We start from the raw sequence: 19791 nt of genomic DNA, 5'->3' as shown, positions 1-19791 counted from the left end.
GACCAAATGGAGGAGGAACTGTAATGAGCTCCTAGAGGACCAGAGACATATTTGGAAGGTCAGAAATTGCCCATTTCTGAAATCCAAGCATTTGAACAAAGTTAGTAGCATTTGGAATATTTTACTGTAGGAGAAAGGTGTGTGTTCAATAAAAGTCCGACAAGGGAAATAAAAGTAAACAGCAAATATCTCAAAATTTGGCTTTTTTTTTCCTTTAAATTCACTTTTCAGTCAAGGTGCCACTTGTAAAGCCAAATAATGATGTTTTAAATTAAATGTTAATTGCAGATATCTCCAGTGACAAAACAGACCTCAGATGCAGCCAGAAAACAGTCATTAATTAAGGACTGATGGCTTGGTAGTATAACTAGGTAAACCTTAAAAAGTCTTCTCAGTGGTAAATATCAAAATCCTTCCGATTTGTATGTCCCAGAAATACAGCCTGGGCTCCCAAATGCACAGATACCTGCCTCACCAAAGAGACACCAAACAGCTGCTGAATGAACACAAGTATTACTTGATTGCTTGAAATTAAAGGGAAAATTTAAAGCTATGAATCTTTATAAATGTAAACTCTAACTATGTCTCATTTACTTACCCTCTGGCTAAGCAAGGAAATGTGATGAAGTACACAGAGCAAAATAGCAAAGTTTTGGAGCCTTTTTTTTTTTTTTTTTAATGGTTGGAAACAAAAGTGCTAAGGTACAACAATCCAACTCCTGTTCTTACCCCTGCCATCAGAGTGGTTCTGTAGTGTTTATCAGTGTGTTGATAGACACTTTATATATATAAATATCTATATACATATATAAATGATTATGATTATCTGCTTCTAAACTGCAGTGCAAACAAGAAATGCTCCAGGATAAACATGTTGTTGCAGAAAGTTGGAAGGTTAGCAGAGACTTTTCGTAAGCTCCTTGTAGTGGAACAGCAACACCACACAATTGTTATGTTCCTACCTTGCCATGCACACACATGCATATAATCACAAATCTGTATGAATTGCTTCTAAAAATAGTCTTGAGGCCAGGAACAGAACAACCTCTTTTTGGAAGTGTAATAGCTTTCATGGGTTACCTAATCAAACAATGGAAACAAAATAGTATTTTATAAGTTCTTGAATAATTTGCTGTAATTTATTTCACCTCTAAGCATTGGACCAAAGGATGCTGCTAAGTGCAAGCTAATGGATTTACCAGGGAATGAGAACAAGGTAAATAAGTTTTGTGAAGGATCACTTAGGGTCTTCAGTGTTTTTGTTTGTTTGTTTGTTCATTTTTTATCTCTGTTTTCTTCTCCGTCCCACTCTTATGTGTTTTTAGCTCTCTGCAGAGGAAATAAGGCTGCATCACTGCTCTTGAAATTGGTACATGCTTGCTTATGGAGCAGAGCAAGGGGATTATGCACTGGCAGCCTCTATCAGTCTTGCAAAATTGACCTCAGTCTATTAGCTCTGATCATATCTGAGAAAGTGCATGCATTAATCTTTGCCCATCTGACTGAATTCTTCCCATAATTAGCTGTCACTGTCAAAGCAGGGGTGGCAAAGCCAGAATATCTAAGTGGGGTTTGTGTGTTGCCACATACCTGAGATAAGATTCCTCTCACCTAACTTCAGCTTTTAGGCATCATTCCAAATCTAATTATCCAAGTTCCCTCAACAATGAGTAGGAAAAAAGGATAGTGGAGTCTTCAGAGAATGACATGTGGCATCCTAAAAGAGGTGTCCAAGAATTGCCTTTTTTCTGCAGCTTCCTCGTCACCAGTGACACCTCAGGAAACCTGACCAACGAATTGGAAGAAATGCCTAAGTATGAGATGGTAAACAAGTTGCAATGAATCACTCTTCAAGTGATCGTGACTTGGATAGGGTAGAGTACTATAATTAATTGGCTGTAATTTCATAGAATCATAGAATGGCTTGGGGGGAACCTTAAAAATTATCTGTTTCCACGCCCCCGTCATAGGCACCCACTAGATCAGGTTGCCCAAAGCCCCATCCAGCCTGGCCTTGAGCACCTCCAGGGATGGGGCATCCACAGCTTCTCTGGGCAGCCTGTGCCAGGGCCTCACCATCCTCACAGTGAAGAATTTCCTCCTAACCTCTAATCTAAATCTCCCCTCTTGTAGTTTAAGACCATTCCCCCTTGTCCTATCATTATCTACCCAAGAAAAGCGTCCCTTTCCATCCTTTTTATAAGACCCCTTTAATTACTGAAAGGCCACAGTGAGGTCTCCCTGGAGTCTTCTCTTCTGTATGCCGAACTTCACCAGTTCTCTCAGCCCGTCTCCATAGAAGAGGTGCTCCAGCCCCTGGATCATCTTTGTGGCCCTCCTCTGGCCCTGCTGTAACAGCCTTTTCCTTTTCCTTGTCCCTGCTCTAACAGCCACATCCTTTTTGTGCTGGGGGCCCCAGTTTGATGCACCTCACATGTATTCCAGCAGCAAAAGAGGGCAGGATGTCTAAAATATCTTCCTACATTATTCATCTTCCTCTATCCTGTCTTGCTACTTGGTCCTTGCCATTGATGGCACCCCTGCCATGGGAAGAAGTGCTGAAGTAATTTCTAAAGACCTTTGATCACTTCTTTCTGCCAACACCTCTCCAGAGAAAGCTGGAAGCATTGGGAATTCAGCACAAGAACAGCAAGATAGTGATTACGGCTTTTCCTCAGGATGCTTAATATTCCTATTATCTCGTCTGCATACATATTTAAATGTTACACGCTTCCTTTTAGGAATAGACTGCTAGTGGCTTGAAGTACCCATAAAACTGCTGGAAAGTGACAGTGCCAATTAATCTGTTGACAGATTTGTTGTTTAAATATTAACAGAACATTAAGCAAATGTTGGCTGCTGCACTGAGAGCCTTTCAGAGTGCCTTCGTCTAAAATGCTGAGCATTTCCAGATTTTTGAAAATGTCCCAGACACTGCAGGGTGGGAAGGATATCATAAATTTTCAGTCCCTTTTCCCCCACAGCTGCTAAACACACCATAAATATCATCTACCCCTGTAAGAAGGAAAAGATTTGTAGAAGTCTCATGCAGATTTTAAACCCCTCATGGCAATAACCGATCGAGCTGTGAGTTTGGGCAGGGAATATCAGGAAAGGGCTTTGCCTCTGACTGCCTCACCTAGGAAGGAGAATAAGAAATAAAGGCAAGGTGCTCAGTTTATCAGTCTGCTCAAGTGGTTACTTGGGAAATCCTGGAAAACCCTCTGCAGAAGAAGGTAATTTTGATGCAAGATCAAGAAGGGTTGTGCCAAGGACATTGTATGACTCAGGATGGCCATGCCAGATTTGCTTCCGCAGTGCTCATGGGTGTTGTGAGGTGAAAGCAGGAGGCTGATGGAAGACGGGGCACAAGCCAGGACTAGCTGAGTCTAAACAAAGATACAGGGCACACAAAATGCATATTGACTTCTTTGCTTTCGATTTCCATAGCCAAATACATACACATTGAGAAGGCCTGGGGTGCACAGAGACTTTTAAACTGTGTGAACTTGAGCATCAAATGAAGAGGGCATCAGCATGACAGTAAGGATGTCTCCTGTTCTGCAGTTTCAGTCTGCTACTTTTCCCATTTTCTTTTTCCATCAAGCATATTTGTGGTCCTAAACAGTTTCTTGTTGCCATTTCACCCTTTTACCTCTTTTATTCCAATGGGTTTCATTCCTCAGATCCCATCCATCACACTCCAGTTCAGTCTTGTATTGTTGCTGGCAGCTTCTCAATTTCATTTCTATTATTTTAACATGTTACATAATAGTCTGAACATAGCCTGTTGACTCCTTCTAGCTGTACATATTTTTTATTTAATGAAGGTCGTGATAAAGACTTGTTGTGGTTTAACCCGGCCGGCAGCTAAACACCACGCAGCCGTTCGCTCACCCTCCCCCCTCCCTCTCCGGGACGGGGGAGAGAAATGGAAAGTGAAGCCCGTGAGTTGAGATAAAGACAGTTTAATAAGACAGGAAAATAATAATAACAAAATAATAATAAAAATAATAACAATAATAATACAATGATGATAATAGGAAAGTAATAATAGTATGTACAAACAAGTGATGCACAATGCAATTGCTCACCACTCGCTGACCGATGCCCAGCCTAACCCCGAGCAGTCCGGCCCCTTCCCCCCCAGCTAGCCACCCCTATATATTGTTTAGCATGACGTCAGATGGTATGGAATACCCCTTTGGCTAGTTTGGGTCACCTGTCCTGGGTCTGTCCCCTCCCAGCTCTTACTGCACCCCCAGCCTGCCCGTTGGCAGGACAGAGCAAAAGGCTGAGATGTCCTTGGCTTAGTATAAGCACTGCTCTGCAACAATTAAAGCATCGGGGTGTTATCAGCACTCTTCTCATCCTAAGCCAAAACACAGCATTCCACCAGCTACTAGGAAGAAAATTAATTCTGTGCTAACTGAAACCAGGACAAGACTTCTTCAAAGATTTAAAAGCATCCTAACTGTAAACTTACTGCCCTTCGGTTATTAAAATAACAGCTTATTGACTTTTGCATGGCTACACTTTCACTCCTAAATATCATTCATTCATTTTAGTTGCATACTGCAATTCTTTCCTTCGAGCTTTGAGTATATAAATTAGAGGGAAAATTATTTCTTTTGTGATAACTAAAGATGAAGACTCAGAAAAGCCAGGTTGATAGCAAGAATCTGCTCTGGGATTTGCATTTTTCTGACTTAATAAGGGTCCGTCTTAAGGACAGGGGCTGTGAGTTCTCCCTGTCTAGAATGTTGTTTACAGGAATCAGCATGGACAAAAGTTCAGTGTTGTTCCATAGATCATTTCTTGAGCCTGCTCCTGATATTTGAGCTGCAGCATTTTTATTTTTATTTTATTTTCAGTAAGAGGCATAGAATAAACATCGCCAAAAAAGAAAAGGTGACTACAGCTGGAAGTGAAGTCACAGATGCCAGGTGCCTCATGTCAGAGTAGGGAGGGAGCACTCAGGTCTCCTGGGTCCCTGTTCCTTGCACTGCATACACATTTCCCTTTATCTCCAAATTCCATTTGTTTCACTTTCTTTAAAAATACATCATTGGATCTGGTTTTTGATTTTAAAATAAATGAAAAGGGAGTAGATAGCCAGAGAGAAAAGGCTCACTAAAACAAGAAAATATATAGGTTTCTGTGGAATAAAAGCCAATTTGCCTCCAAAAAAATCCTTAATAAGATATTGATTACAGCTTTTCTTAGGAGATTACTATTGAGTCTTGGACAGATTCAGTAAATAATAGTAAAAATCAAAAATTCTCAAGCTTTAGTTTCACAGTAAGTGGTGATAATTACAGTCTGAAGTAGTTTAAGCAGATTAATAACTTCTCTTAGGGAAATATAAGCCATGGGAATGACTTATGTTCCTCCCTAGGGAGACAAGATTTGGATATTAAGAAGTAAAATATTTGATGACATAAAACCTCATGTAATTTTTCTCATTTTTTATTTCCTTTTTATGTTTACCCATGTTTTTATGTTATGTTCATTTAGTTTCACTGTGCTGTGATCTGTTGCTGCAAAGGGAAGAGCTGTAGAAGTGACAGCTCTGACAAGCTGTGCTCAAACACACAATGGGCCCTTCGATGTCAAGGTTGGGGTTCAAAATACCTCTGATTATTCTGACTCACATGCTTTCAGTTTTTAGGGGAAGACACAGTCCTGATAAAGTATCTGTGGGAACAAAATGAAAAGCAAAATCAGAAGCAGTGTTTGCTTTGTTAGTGCACACATGTGACTGGCAGGGTCCAATTTATCCGTGTAGACTGTGTCTGGATGACTGTAAATGACTATTATGGGTGACAAACACAGCTGTCTCATGTCATTTGAGATTCCTGTGAGTATCTTTCTTGGCCTCCAGGTATTTCTGCAGTAGGGTTTGCACCGTCAGTAGGTTTTCTGCCATAGCTGTCAGCCTCATGCATGTATCTCAGACACCAAAGTGTCTCAGCTGGCACTGAATACTTACCTGTAGGCACTTGAATTGCACCCCGTAGCAAAAGCTGCAAATAGGAACAGTGAAGTTGTGTGAGTTAATCCCAAAGGGCTTTTGCTGGACTACAATTGTGAGCGTGAGGACACAGGGAGTGTTTACTGGAGGTCAGACCTTGCACATCCAGGATGAGTCTGTTAACTTAGAGCAGAGGTAATTTGAGGGCTGCTACAACTCCAGGTATGTCAGAGAAGCAGGAGATGCCGCATTTAAAGGAAACTGTGGCTAGAGGTCGTTGGACTGCTGGATGTTGACACGGACCTGTCTATTACAGTCTGGGCAGCAGTACATGACACTTCTACTACCTGCCCAAGTAACGAGTACACAACCTTTGTTATTGAGCTGAGTTTTATATTCCTGGAAAGAAGGCAAAGCAAGCAATAGAAAGAGATAAGCAACAGCAGCTGCTTAGAGGAAAAAAAAAAGCAAACAAACAAATCAGGGTCCTCACCATTGATGTTTAAGAGGACTTAGATGCCTATCCTGTGCACATAAATGCCATCCAATTTGGATTAAGTTAGGTCTTGTCCTAAAGACCACAGCCATGTGCCTTACAAAGCACACATCTCTTATGTGGTTCGCTTCATATTTCTGATGTTCATAATAAGTGCAATCAGTGGTAGTATTGCATGACTTCCACTGCCAGGAATGTATCTGAGGCTGGTGATACACTTAGTTTTGAGGGTTGGGATCTGAGATTCTTGCTGTACTTGTGCTTAGCTAACAGTGTACCCCTAATCTTTAGTCTACGTGTGGCAAGTGCAGAACTTGCTAAATACGTTAACAAACATTAAAGTTCTTATCATGACATTACAAAATTGTCTTTTGTGCATCTAATAAAGTTATCTTCTACTTCATTTTTCTTCTAGGTCAGCAGTACAAAATTCTCGCTATATAAAGGGAGAACTTGGCAAGCATTTTCTGAGCCTTTTGTGGAAAAAGAGTGCCATATCACATACTAATAGCCTCACCCAGAATGAATATTTAAAGAACAAAAGCAAAACCAGAAAAACAGAGATATTGTGCCAAGAAAAAAAAAAAAAAAAGAAAAAAAGAAAAAAAGAAAAAAGAGAAGAAAAATCAAAGTGAGTATATTTGTGTGCTTTTATTCCCTCAAGTTATTGCACTAAGACAGAGTCTTTCTCTTTTATCAAGGGTATCTTTCTTCCCCATTTTTCTGCAGAGGAGACCAGACATGTAAGTGTTACAGTGAAATACTGTTTTGAAATATTGTTTTCTCTGCATGGAAATCTACCAGATTTTTTTTTTTTTCCATATGTATTTTTGCCATTTTTGTAGTTCCAAGAGCGGTTAAGAAATATGAGGCAGGAATAATGAACCATATCTTTTGCAAACAGAATGCTGTGATTGGGGCCTTGGCATTTGCCTACGCAATAGACCCCAGCACGCTTTGCACAGACACTCCTGATAGTGGTACCCTGTGGCTAAACTATCATGGCTGGAAACCAGTGCCACTGGGAGAAAACAGGATCCTTAGAACAAAGTTTTGGATTAATTAGAAGCTCTATAGTAAGTCAAACAACAAAAAGAGGTGAATCTTTATCCAGCGCAAACACCTGAAAAAGCTCTGTGTGATACTACTTGTAGCTAATCATCAAACAACTGCAAATACAGATGGTGATTTCCCTTCAGGAAAACAGAACAGACGGTCCAAACAAACTTTTTGAGCCAAAGCTACAGATAAATGTCAAGCAGGAAGCTGTCAGTTTAAGAACAGAACTCAGTTAATGTTAGGTCCTGAGAGCATGAAATACAAAACCATGATTTTCATTCTCAATTTATCATGCAGCAACAGGAACATCTTAACCAGACTCATCTTACATGTGTCTGGGGAGATCATCCTTTAAGGATTTACAGTGTGAGTTCCCTGTGTTGGACTGGTGAAAGGAAAGTTTGCTGTCCATCTGTAGAATTAAAGTCTGGAAGGTTCCCCCTTATTTTTCATTTTACGATCTAGCGACTTCAGACTTTATGGTGGGATACAGCTTAATTCTTAATGCTAGGACTTGAGCAAGTGAAGATATCATGTTCTGGATGAAAATTAACATCCTAATTTTCCAGTTGGGAAGACAGTAAAACCTGTGTTAAATGGTAATGTTTGATGAATATATCCTGGCTCTTGGTTTGTCTGGAGGATATTTCTGCAGACCATCAGGTATTCTAGAGGTAGAATAAAGTGTAGCACACAGACTTTGAGGAGAAAAGAGTTGGACTCTTGCCCTAGCCAGAACCTTTACCTTTCTGAGAAACAGTAAAGAAGTTATCACCTTGGAGAGCCTGACATAGTCTGAATGTGAGAGAAAGCATCTAGATCCTGATCTTGACTGACATAAAACCACACCAGCAGAAGTTAGTACACTCCATTTCATCCTGCCTGAGCTTTAAGCTTCTCACTAGACAATCCCCAGAGGACCCTGCCAACCTCAAAGATTCTCTCATACTATGAAGTCATTTAAATTTCAACAACCACTTCTTCTCCTTCATCTTTCTAACAAGGATGCTAATCTTCTGTCTTGTAGAGGGATATGGTGATGGGGAAGTAACAGAAATCTCTGAGGGCTGGATGTATGTAGGTATAAAGTTGGACTGTCAAAGTGAGCTGATCTCTACCATTTTTAGTTAAGGCACAGTAACATTTAATTAAGTTCTTTCTTCTTTCAGCTGGGTATTGTTTGGAGATTCTCAGCTTTATCATCAGAATCGTTGGATTCCACCTTAATAACAACTCTATTTAATGTTTGATTCAGTATTCAAAGTCCTTTATAAGCAAGGAATTGCTTGCTTACACATTTTCTTAAATAGCAAATGTGTTTACTGAGCGCTGAGCAGCAACATGTATAACATACAGAAGGTGATCATTTTAATTCTATACATTAGCTCACCAGGATAATAATGTTATTATGAAAAATATTGGACAAATTAATGGGCATTAGAGTGTTGTGATTAGCAATTATTATCTTATTTTGGGGCTAAGTGAAATCTCTGCACATCATAAAATGTACCTGATAATAAATCTATTAGCTCTGAATAACTCAACCACTACACAGTTGAAAGTGATGTCGTATGGGTAGGAGATGAAGTAGATGATGCTCCTGATTTTGGGAACACAGAGCTCTCTGCTTGTGTGCATTTATTTTCTCAGATCTTGCAGTCCTAGACATAATGTTATAACATGCCATCTGTTTTTGTTAGTTTGTTTTTATTTGCCTCTCTCCGGAGGAAGCACAAACTGTCTTTGTTCAGCAATGCCCAAACATTTTGTGACACTTTTTCTCCCTCACTTCTTGCAAGCCTGATGGAAGACATAGCAGAGCCAGGACTAACTGATCCTGATGAGACCACGAGTTACATCAGTGATGAATTGGAAAAAACACACAGCCAGAAGCAACAATTGAAATTATTTCATTTGACTTGCCATACAAGAGAAACTAGGGGTTTTCTTGGAGTTCATTATTGTGTAAGCAATACCTTAAAATTAAAGAAAGCTCCTACCCACTACTGCAGAATCCACTGCAACATTAGTGAGTTTTGTTACTTCGTTACCTTTGTAAGTATAAATCTTAAATTAATTTCCCTCTGAATTTTCATAAATTAATCTCCTGGATGCTAGTTAAATAGTCTTCCATACTCACCCACTACAGGCGTCTATTAGAAAGAGATGTAAGAACCACACAAACCTTTGTCTGCCTGGTACAACCATTTTGATATTCTTACTTGGTGTTTTGCCAAGTTGAAAGACTGTTATGCAATTTATTTTCCCTTCATATAGATTTATATAGTCTGAATACGGTTTCCTTATTTATTTATTTATTTATTTATTTTTAAACTAAACTGGTCAAACTCTTTCTGTTTTCCATGCAAAGGTTCATTTTCTTTGTATCATTTGTAATGCTCCTTCTCGCGCTAGGGACAGTGAAACTAAACAAGGGGAAAATAACGTCATAACATATTCTGATTTGTACAATCAAAGTTCTTTTTAGCCTTTATAGCATGGAGTAATATATTGCACTGAGTTGCAAGGTAGACTAGACATTATTTTACTCTATAGGAGATTGATGTCCTCAGTGGCACTATACATAACATAAGAAAACTTGCTGTAAAACAAGGGCAGCATCTTCTGCCCCAGGGGTTATGAATTAAGGGAAAGGTCTTCAAATAATATTAATAGAAATCAGTGGAAAAGGTCAAAATTATAGCGGTTGAAGAAATTTTATCTTTGTCTTAGCTTTGTGTAGGGAAAAAATCATAAATATGTTTTTGATATTTTTTTGGTTTGTACCCTGGCAGTTGTGGTAAAGAACAATGCAGAAACTGTTATGGGAAGAGATGTTTATCCCATTTAACATGAAATTTTACCAGTTTATTTCTCAGCATGTCTGTTTGTAATAGCTTTACAGTGCTTGGACAAAGCTCAGGCTAGCTCTTGGAGGCCCTTCAGGGTGTTTCAATCTCATTTAGGATGTGAAGTCTGTCTGGAAAATATTAAAGCTTTTCTGTCAACACAAACTCCAATGAAATCATCAATGGGCTTGTAATGTTACTGATATTGTTGCTTTCATGTTGTAGATAGCTCAGCTTTCTGAAATGGCCAGACAACTTAGCATAGATAGCAGTGATGTTTATTTCTGATTCCTTAGTCATAAAACTCCAGATTGTACCAGTGCAAAATAATCTTACATACTCCAGTCCACTACAGTTTGACAGTTACTGGAAAACCTAGAATTGGTTTCATTAGTCTAGAGCATTAATGCTTTGCACATGACACTGAGAGGCAAATGAATTTAATCTAATGCATTATGCTGTTACTGGAAAAGCCTGGCCATGCTTGATAATGTCTTCATTATTTCCCCAAATGCCATTTTAGTAGTACTGAACAACTTGCTAACTGGATGTAGCCAACACAAACCATTAAAAATCAGTCTCCAAGTCTATAAATTCAAGATGGGAGTGATTTCAGGTACATATTTCTGGAAACAAAACCTTAAGGCCTTCTTGCAGCTGATTATGAGGGGATCCATTTCATCCCTCTCACCAGGAGATGAGGACATCTCAAACCTGAAGTCCTTATCTAAATGTCCAGCTGACTGCTTGAAGAGACAGAAGAGGTCATTCAGAGGCTGGAAATACCTGCTGGAAGAGTGTAAACCTTTGAATGCAATCTGGGCACTACACATGATAGATCTAATGGATAATGACAGGGACCCTGATGCTAATGATGCAATGAAGACTATCTTTCTAGCTCATTTCCATTGCTTGTCCCATCTTTACCACATGTTCCTTGAGCCCATCTAGTCTTTGGGTCATGCTGATGTACCACTTGTTGATTTGATAGCTACCCTACTGAAATCAACAGACTCGGTCAACTTTATAACAAGACAGAATTCTTTGCTCATGTTTATAATATAAAAGAACTGGATAAAAATGTTAACTTTGTTAGAGTGCTTACTCTGTCCAGCTTTTTGAGATGTGTGTATGGGGATATGAATATAAGCACGGAAGGAAAATTCACCTCTTCAGTCAGCAAAGCAGCAGATCTCCCAGATACTCTACCACAGCACGGAGGATTTCTTGATGGTGTTATATCATAGCACCAAATGTTTTCATTGTCAGTTAAAATAAAATACTTTGTGGCTCAGACTTTTTGATTATAACAGCATAAAGGGCCACATGAAATACTTGTTTCACCAGGATTATTTTTTTTTTTGAGTGAGATTGGCTATCATTTTTTCATCTTATTGAGGTTTTCCAATAGCAACTGGTAAATATTGCAGATAGGAAGAGATGGCAGGATCTGCAAAGCAAAAAGCAATGCAAACAAAAGGCTCTAATAGTCTTTAGATGGTGGGATCACATTTTGCATGGGAGTATTGGCACAGCAGTAGCAACCAACACAAAGAGCTTTGCAGCCACAGCAGAGCATCTTCCAATCCCCAGTAATAATCCGACAGTTTTCCAAGCTCATTTCTGCACATTAGACTCACTGCTCTCTGTCACAAATGCATGAATAATGCATTAGTTCAGCAATGAAGCTGGCAAGCCGAGACTTATCAGGATTGGATTTCTTTCTTCTCCCCTTCCCAGAGATCAGAAGCATCAAATGAATCTTTGTGGGAGATATCAATAGCGGTGGGCAGAAAAGATTTCCTCTTCATGTGTTACCCACAGCATGCAGCATAAAAATCTCAGGGACACAATGAACCACCCAAGGAATTGGAGTATCCAAGGGAACATGCTGACCTGGATGGGAGCCCTTCTAAGAATGACCTTTACTTTTTTTCTTAATCAAATCTAGCCAGTGTAAAATTAGCATGTTCTGAATACTTATTCATGCCTTTCCATTCTTATATTGTCCAGAGAAACAGAGAAAATAGAGCTGGAGGGGACTGTGAGAAAATGTACAGGATCAACAATTCTGTATTATTACATGATGGATGTTTGGACTGTTTTTGAGAACATGCAATGTTTTTGGAAATGGATGGAGACTGTCTCATCCCTGTGCTATCTACCCCAGACTTCACATATGCTCTTGTTGGAAAGTTTGTTACTCCCCTGAGAACAGAGACTAAATTGCCTTATTTCAGTTCAGAGGAATGCATCATACCTCAGTCAGAATGGAGAGTGATGTATTGTCTCTCCTTGGTTTCTCCATTCTTGGCAATGGAATTCAGTTCCTGTTTTCCTCCCTTGCATGTCATGTTTCCCAAAGCACTGATCACTATTGGTAGAGCAGAAATACTGTGTCTTCTTTCTCTGTATCTCCCTCTCCAATAGTCTGTTACTGCTGAACCATCTCAACTTTAGGACCTATAATATCTGTTAAGAAAGTTTGGTAGAACTTCTACCCTACTTGTTGGTCCCGATCTGCAGAAATACTCCTGTTAGGCCTGTTCTCTCTGAAAATGGACTTAAGGTCTATACAGGACTAGGGGCTCTGACTGAGGGCTCAACCTCTAATCCTTCTGTTTGTGTATTTAGGAGGGCATCAGTAAAAAAGGAAAGCCCTGTTCTAGCCACCTGACAAGTGTATTGACTGTAGTTCGATAGAAATTAAGGTCTGATACAGACCTTGCTCCCTGAGGAATTCCCCGAGGTCAATTGAAAGGAAAGGGAACAAGAACAGATGGGAATGACCTATACTTTGGTTCTTTTTTCTCTCTCTTGAATCACTGGGAATATAGTTAAGTAAAAGGGGCATGAGAATGCTGAAGCATAGTGTACCCCATCCACTGGATCACAGCTCCTGATGTGTGTGGAAGGGTTTACATGGCTCAACCCCATGTTGTTAGCACTCTTGTGAAGACAGCAGAGGTAGGATGGCCACAGCACAAACCCAGCAAACCTTCCCAGTGAGAAGGAAGATATCTCAGCTGCACAATATGGAGCTGAATCACACCATCAGACACAAAGAAAGAAAGAAAGAAAGAAACAAAGGTCTTTAAAATTTATACATAGAATGCTTTTTCTTGATGCATCTTTGTAAATTATCAACTTTTTTTTTTTTTTTGATACAAATATTTAAAAAAAAAATCTTTATGAAAGCATGAAAAATTGGGTATCCTAGAAATAATGCAACACCTCAGATTCTCAATTCAGAAAACAAAGTGCATTACTAATTTTGGATTTATTTGTGTTGATCCATCCTGTATGACTCCTGTTGTTAGCTGGTGATTTCAACAGAGTTAGACTGCACAGAACCATTTCCTGAGCAGCCTGAGCCCTGCATGGGACCTGAGTTCCTGACTTAAATGTGGTCTCGTGACTATATTACATGAAGTGAATATCCCCACTGGCATTGCTCAGCTGTGTAATTACTTGCTAGGAAGCCAAGAAGAAATGGTCACTGAGAGCTCAGATTGCCAGCAACAATCAGCCTAACTTCTAATTACCAGTACAGTTAGAATATCAATTACCTATTTAGAATACCAATGTATATTCATTTGGTTTTACATTTTAATTTAAGAAGCATAAGCAAATCCTAATTTAAAAAAAAGAGTGTTTTATATATATATGTGAATTTCAGTAATGAAATGAACTAGAAATAGTCTAATGCATCAAAGCAAAATGGAACGTCTTGATTGAACTGAAACAATTAAGAAATGTTTCAGGCAATTAAATTTTGTGAGAAATGTCAAAAACTGGTTTTGTTTCATTTCAGTCTAACAAATCTATTCTGAAGATGTCATAATTTCCACAGAATGGAAATCTCAAGTTTCTACCAGCTTCATGTTTATTGTTATAGGTTTTTAAACTCCTGGGAAAATTACTTCATATATTTATTCCAATACAGTAACTGTAAAACGAATGCATTTCTTTTAACTTGTGATTAGTTTGGCTTGTGTTTGAACTTGTCTGATGGTTATTTCCCTTTTCCCCCTTTCTTTTTAATTATGTTTAGTATCGTTTTTTAAATTAGTCTTTAGCTCAGAGCATCTGCTCTTCTTGGGTATGTGCAGAGAGTTTGTAGGTCCACATTGGTGCCAAAGGGAGATTCAAGCATATATGGCATTTACATGGCCACAAGCATAGAAAGGTTATATGATATAGGCAGTGAGGTAAGGATGTGAAAGCTTTGAAATGTGGGTACTCTTTTTGACTTTTCCATTTTTTTTCCCATACAGGACAAGACATTGTCACTTTTAATTTTTCTAGGCTGTTTTTCCCAGCCTCTGTTATCTGACATGAAAACCACAATGAAAAGACTGTTTCTCTTGAAAAAAAATAAATTAAAAATTACAGCTTCTGGCACTATCTGTTTTTCAATCTGAATCTGATGCAGAAAATGAATTCCCTTTTGTCTTTATATTAAGTTTGATGAATTTCTATAATATAGTATATTATGAAAACCTCATAACTATATTATTGAGTTTGGCATTTAATAAACAAAAGCAAAGCGTGAATCTCTTGATTATTGCTAATCCGCTTTTGTGAATAACAAATTCTTTATACAAAGTCAAAGAAATTCTTATGACTGAGGGTTAACCACTGAATGCTGTTAGAAAACAATCACTGCTGGATTTTCATTAATCTGCCTTCTGGTTAGGAGAAAAATTAAGTTCAGGGTATGTTGGAAAAGACATCTACATGTCACTTAATGTCAAAGAAAGCAGGGCAAAACTGTCTCCTACACAAAACATAATAAAGTTGTTTCTTGGATAAATACTTGTAGACAATTCTGACTTAGGGACAGGACTTCAAGGAACTTCCTTAAAAGCTGTACACAAATATTTTGCAGGTGCAATGAGCAGGAGATCTTCTGGGAAATTTGTTCCAAAGACAGGTACTTGAGGAAAATTAATTGAAAAGAATTGTCCTTGAACTGAAACCAATTCTAACATCTTTTCATCCAGAAAAGTTTTAAGCATATGTTTTGTTTTGGGCACTCATATATCACTACTGAATTCACAGAAAATGACCTTAAAGCCAAGCCAAACCATGCTGAAATTAGTTCCTTCTCTGTTTTACAAGTGTGGATATTAAGCGGTTAACAGTGCTATTGCTGTAGCTTCTCTTTTGCTGTGATAGACTAATAAACATGACATTTTTAATGTATAATTTGCATAATGCTTCTGTTAATTTGTTATTTTCATTATGGCAACAGAATGAAAACGACATATTACACCCATAAAAAATATACAGCAGTGCTAATCCCTGTAGTCATTATATTGTTAACTGAATTGCATCTTTGCATGGTCATTATTATTATTTATAAAGCCCCTTGATAAAAGCTGAGTGGAATGCAATGGGAAAGTTTCCTGATTTATCAAGGAACAAGTAAAATACTAAATTGAAAAAGAAAGTCAAGAGGGAAGGGAACTAGGGGCCAAAACACAAAATAAAGAATAGTCTTCAATGCAGAACATTTATTGGAGTGAAACATTTTTGTAACAATGGTTTATTCTACAGACGTGACATCCCATAAATTTAACCCTGTTGTGATAGGTGCCTCACTTACATGTAGTAAGGGATAAACAATTGCTCTAAGACCCTTCTGTCCAAAAGAATTATTCAGATTAAACATTACAGGGAGAAAAGATCAATTTTCATTTATTTATTTATTTACAGAGAGCTGCAGAGGGGCTGCCCTAACACTTACAGTGTTGTCCTACTGACTCTTGTCAGTTTTCTGCTCTGTTGATTGCTTGCCTGGCCTTAGAAAAGTCATTCTGCATCCTGACTTGCCAGAGATAAGAGTAAGAGAATAGCTCTGTCCTGCTTCATGAGTGCTGGAATGTATTTAGGTATCTGAGGTTGATGGAGGGCCAAGGTTATGGGGTGGGCTCATCTGTTTCACACACTCTTGGGGTGGGTTCATAGAAGCATAGAATCATTCAGGTTGGAAAAGACCTCTAAGATCATCTAGTTCAACTTTTAAAGTAGCACAGACAAGTCCACCACTGAATCATGATACTCTAAATCTACATGTTCTACATCTCTATGTCTCTTGAAAACCTCTAGGGATGGTGAGTCAACCACTTTCCTGGGCAGCCTATTCCATTGCAGCTCAACACTCTCAGTAAAGAAATTTCTCCTAATATCCAACCTAAACTCCCCCTGGCTCAACTTGAGGCCACTTCCCCTCATCACTGGGTGATGGAAGATAGGTTGTTCTGAATATCTTCCATGCATACATATATTTACATGTGACAAAACCCATTTTAGGGGTCTATGACAGATCCATATATTGAATTAAGGTCTCTCCTGTCTCATCCTCTTGGGACTCATGATAACAGCATTTTGTCTCTACAGGATGTGGTTCTTCTAGTATCTCTGTACCTTATTCTGCACAATTGCAATCAGGTGCTGGGAATGAAGCATATAGACAGTGTGACACAGCTCATATGTTTCAAAGAAAGAACATGAAAATTCCTAGCAGTCAACTAAGGAATAACCTTTCCAAGTAGAAAATTTATGCTACTGACTATGTTTTGCCTAGGTCTGTGTTATGAAAGTTTGTGTGCATTTTATTTTATCTGTATTTATATTCATAGACTTGGGTATCTAACACCATATGAGATGCCCTAGCTTATCCCTTATCTCTGTGTGGAGCTACTAGACATGATACAAGATTAATGGAAAATCCTAACTGGTTTGCATCTAGAGGCTGGGAAAGATAACCCAAGGACACCTCGAGGCTTACATGTAGGTAATGAAGTTCCCAGTGTCAGGTCAGCTGAACCCATCCTTAGTGTCTGCTGATGGTATTGAGTACATTTTCAGCATCTAGGAGAAGTATTCGGACACCTAGTGCACACAGGAACAGTAGTATATTATTATAACACCAGCGTTATAATCTCAAATTGTGGGTGCATTTTGGTTAAATAGAGGAATGCAATGACATTTTAGAGATTTCAGAGTATCTGAGACTTTTCAGGGTCAACTAATATGGCACATGACATACAGGAGCACAATGGTGTTTTGGGGCAGGAGCCTGAAAGGGACAGGTTAGGATATCTCAAAAGGCAGTAGGTGCTTGTGAGTGGGTAATTAAACTGGGCCTTACAGGTCTTTGCTAGTTTTGCTCTATTATGATCTTGACTTGGACTGGGTATAAGGAAAGCGAGTTGTATGGATGAAGGTTGCACCATGTAAAATATCTAAATGTTGCTTGTGTTCTGCAGAGAGAAACAGAGACACAGTCTGAAACCGTGGGAAGTCTCATAAAATTCAGCAGTTCTCCTGAATGGTAAAAATGGCAAACACTGTAGTGAATGGCACTTAGCATAGTCCTCAGGAAGGGGAGAATAATGATATTAAAAATAAAGACACTTGTAGGACAGAGTGAATTATCACAATATTAAACAAAGGAATTAATCATCATGATTTAGGATGAAAGACTGAGAATAGGTATTGCTTAGCATGAGAAAGACATTACAACAGTACTGCAGTGCAAAATTTGAAAGAGGGGAGGCAATAATCTGTTCTTCGTGTTCCTCATGAGCAGGTCATGAAATAAATAGTATTACGGCTATAAAGGAGTTTCAGATTAGACACTGGGAAGGAAATTTCTAGACATCAAGTACTGAGAAATGCTAGAATAAATTGCCTGAGTTAAATGTGGATTCTGTCCCAGAAGGCTTTATAAATGGGATGGGTAAACATCTGGGAAGAATGACCTAGGGACAGGGAATTAGGCTGTTACATGATTTCTTGATGTCCTGCCAACCACAATTTTTGATAATTAAATGATAAATTATCACTACTATGTCTAGACAGACAGATAGAGAAAGCTGCAAGTAACCCTTCTTTTCCCACCTCCATTTCTACCTTGTTCTCATTCCTTGGTGCCAAGCTTCCACCATTTTAAGTTCTATTTGCTATTCTGTAATTCACATCACTCCTTCTCCCTCTCTTTCTTCCTTTACAATTCATCTATCACCAAGTATCTAAACGCCCCTCATCTATAAACATCACGCATGATTACATATCCCTTATAACCTTCTCTATCTGCTCCCCGCCCTGCACAGAATCACACAGTGCCTGCTGAATAGTGCCATTAGTTACTGAATTTTCACAGCAGTGTTGCTGTTTGAGGTAATACTTTTATTTTCTCCTGCACAGCATCGCTAGCTGACTTACAGCCCTTTCTCAGAGGGAAAGCAAAATCGAGCCATTCTCTCATCTCATTCTCAAATGTAAAATAGTTAAGTGATATAGGAAGCTATTTCTTTATTGCTTTTGTGATTCTGTTCCTTTAGCCACCTACACAGCTGATATAAGACTGTGATAGACAAGATGACATAAAGCTTGCTGCCACAATGTGAGATGCAACCACCTGCTGCCAGGGACTGTCGGACTTTGAAGATGCTAGGAGGCAGAGGCATGCAGATATCTGGACTTCGATCACCGAGCTCACAGACTGACTTATTTGGCTAAAATTCCCTTAAATGTGCAGTGACACAATAAACCTGGCCTGGACTGATGTATCTGTGGCCTTATAGTGTTGCTCAGCTGAGGAGCAGTAACATCTAGCAGACAAAAGTGGAGTAGAGCTGGGTGTCATATATAGTTGTAACCTAAATAGGTCAGAGTACAGGCCATGCCAGGACCGCTGGCTTCACCAACAGGTAATTATCCTTTGGAGTTATTACATGGAGTTGGCCTTGAAGGTAGTAACACCATAAATGTCTTCAACACAAGTATATTGAAGATCTCAGAGGCAGTGCGATCTGGGATAATTATTTGGGGAGACAGATACCAGGAAGGACTTTTTTAGTATATTCTGATGGAAAATGCAAGTTTTATTTGCCTGAATCTGTTATGCTCCTTGGCAAGAGGCTGTCAGGTGGGCTATATGGAAAAAGAGGAGACTGCTCCTTCCTTTCAACTGCTATATAACCCAAAAGGTGGTGGAACACAGGGTGCAACAGGTGAGGAAGTCCCAGCATGGGGCTGAAGACCTGCAGATTATGAAGAGACAGTGAGAAATGACCAGGAGGTCAGGACAGGTCTCAAGGAGGACAAGAACTTGTTAAAAGGGAGAGGGGAATGGGTAAGGTTTGCAGCTGCTCAGTAATTCACCAAGTTAATTCAAGTAAGGGCATGCAAGGACACACTGGGTAAACGAGTTCTGTGCAGAAACATTTTAATGGATTTTTTGTCTGACAAAGATATACTGCATTTTAATAATGGTTGTGTCACTAGCCAGGGTAAAACTGTATTAGCACGGGGGTAGCTGGGCAATGTGTGCACATGTGCAAGCAATAGAGTTATAGCAGCTGAGCAAGTTATTTCTTGTTAGCTGAACACTCCTAATG

The sequence above is a fragment of the Anas platyrhynchos genome, chromosome 2 (genome assembly GCF_047663525.1).
Source record: "Anas platyrhynchos isolate ZD024472 breed Pekin duck chromosome 2, IASCAAS_PekinDuck_T2T, whole genome shotgun sequence".
Lineage (NCBI taxonomy): Eukaryota > Metazoa > Chordata > Aves > Anseriformes > Anatidae > Anas > Anas platyrhynchos.
The sequence above is the reverse complement of the archived record's forward strand: the minus strand, read 5'-3'. Positions refer to the sequence as shown.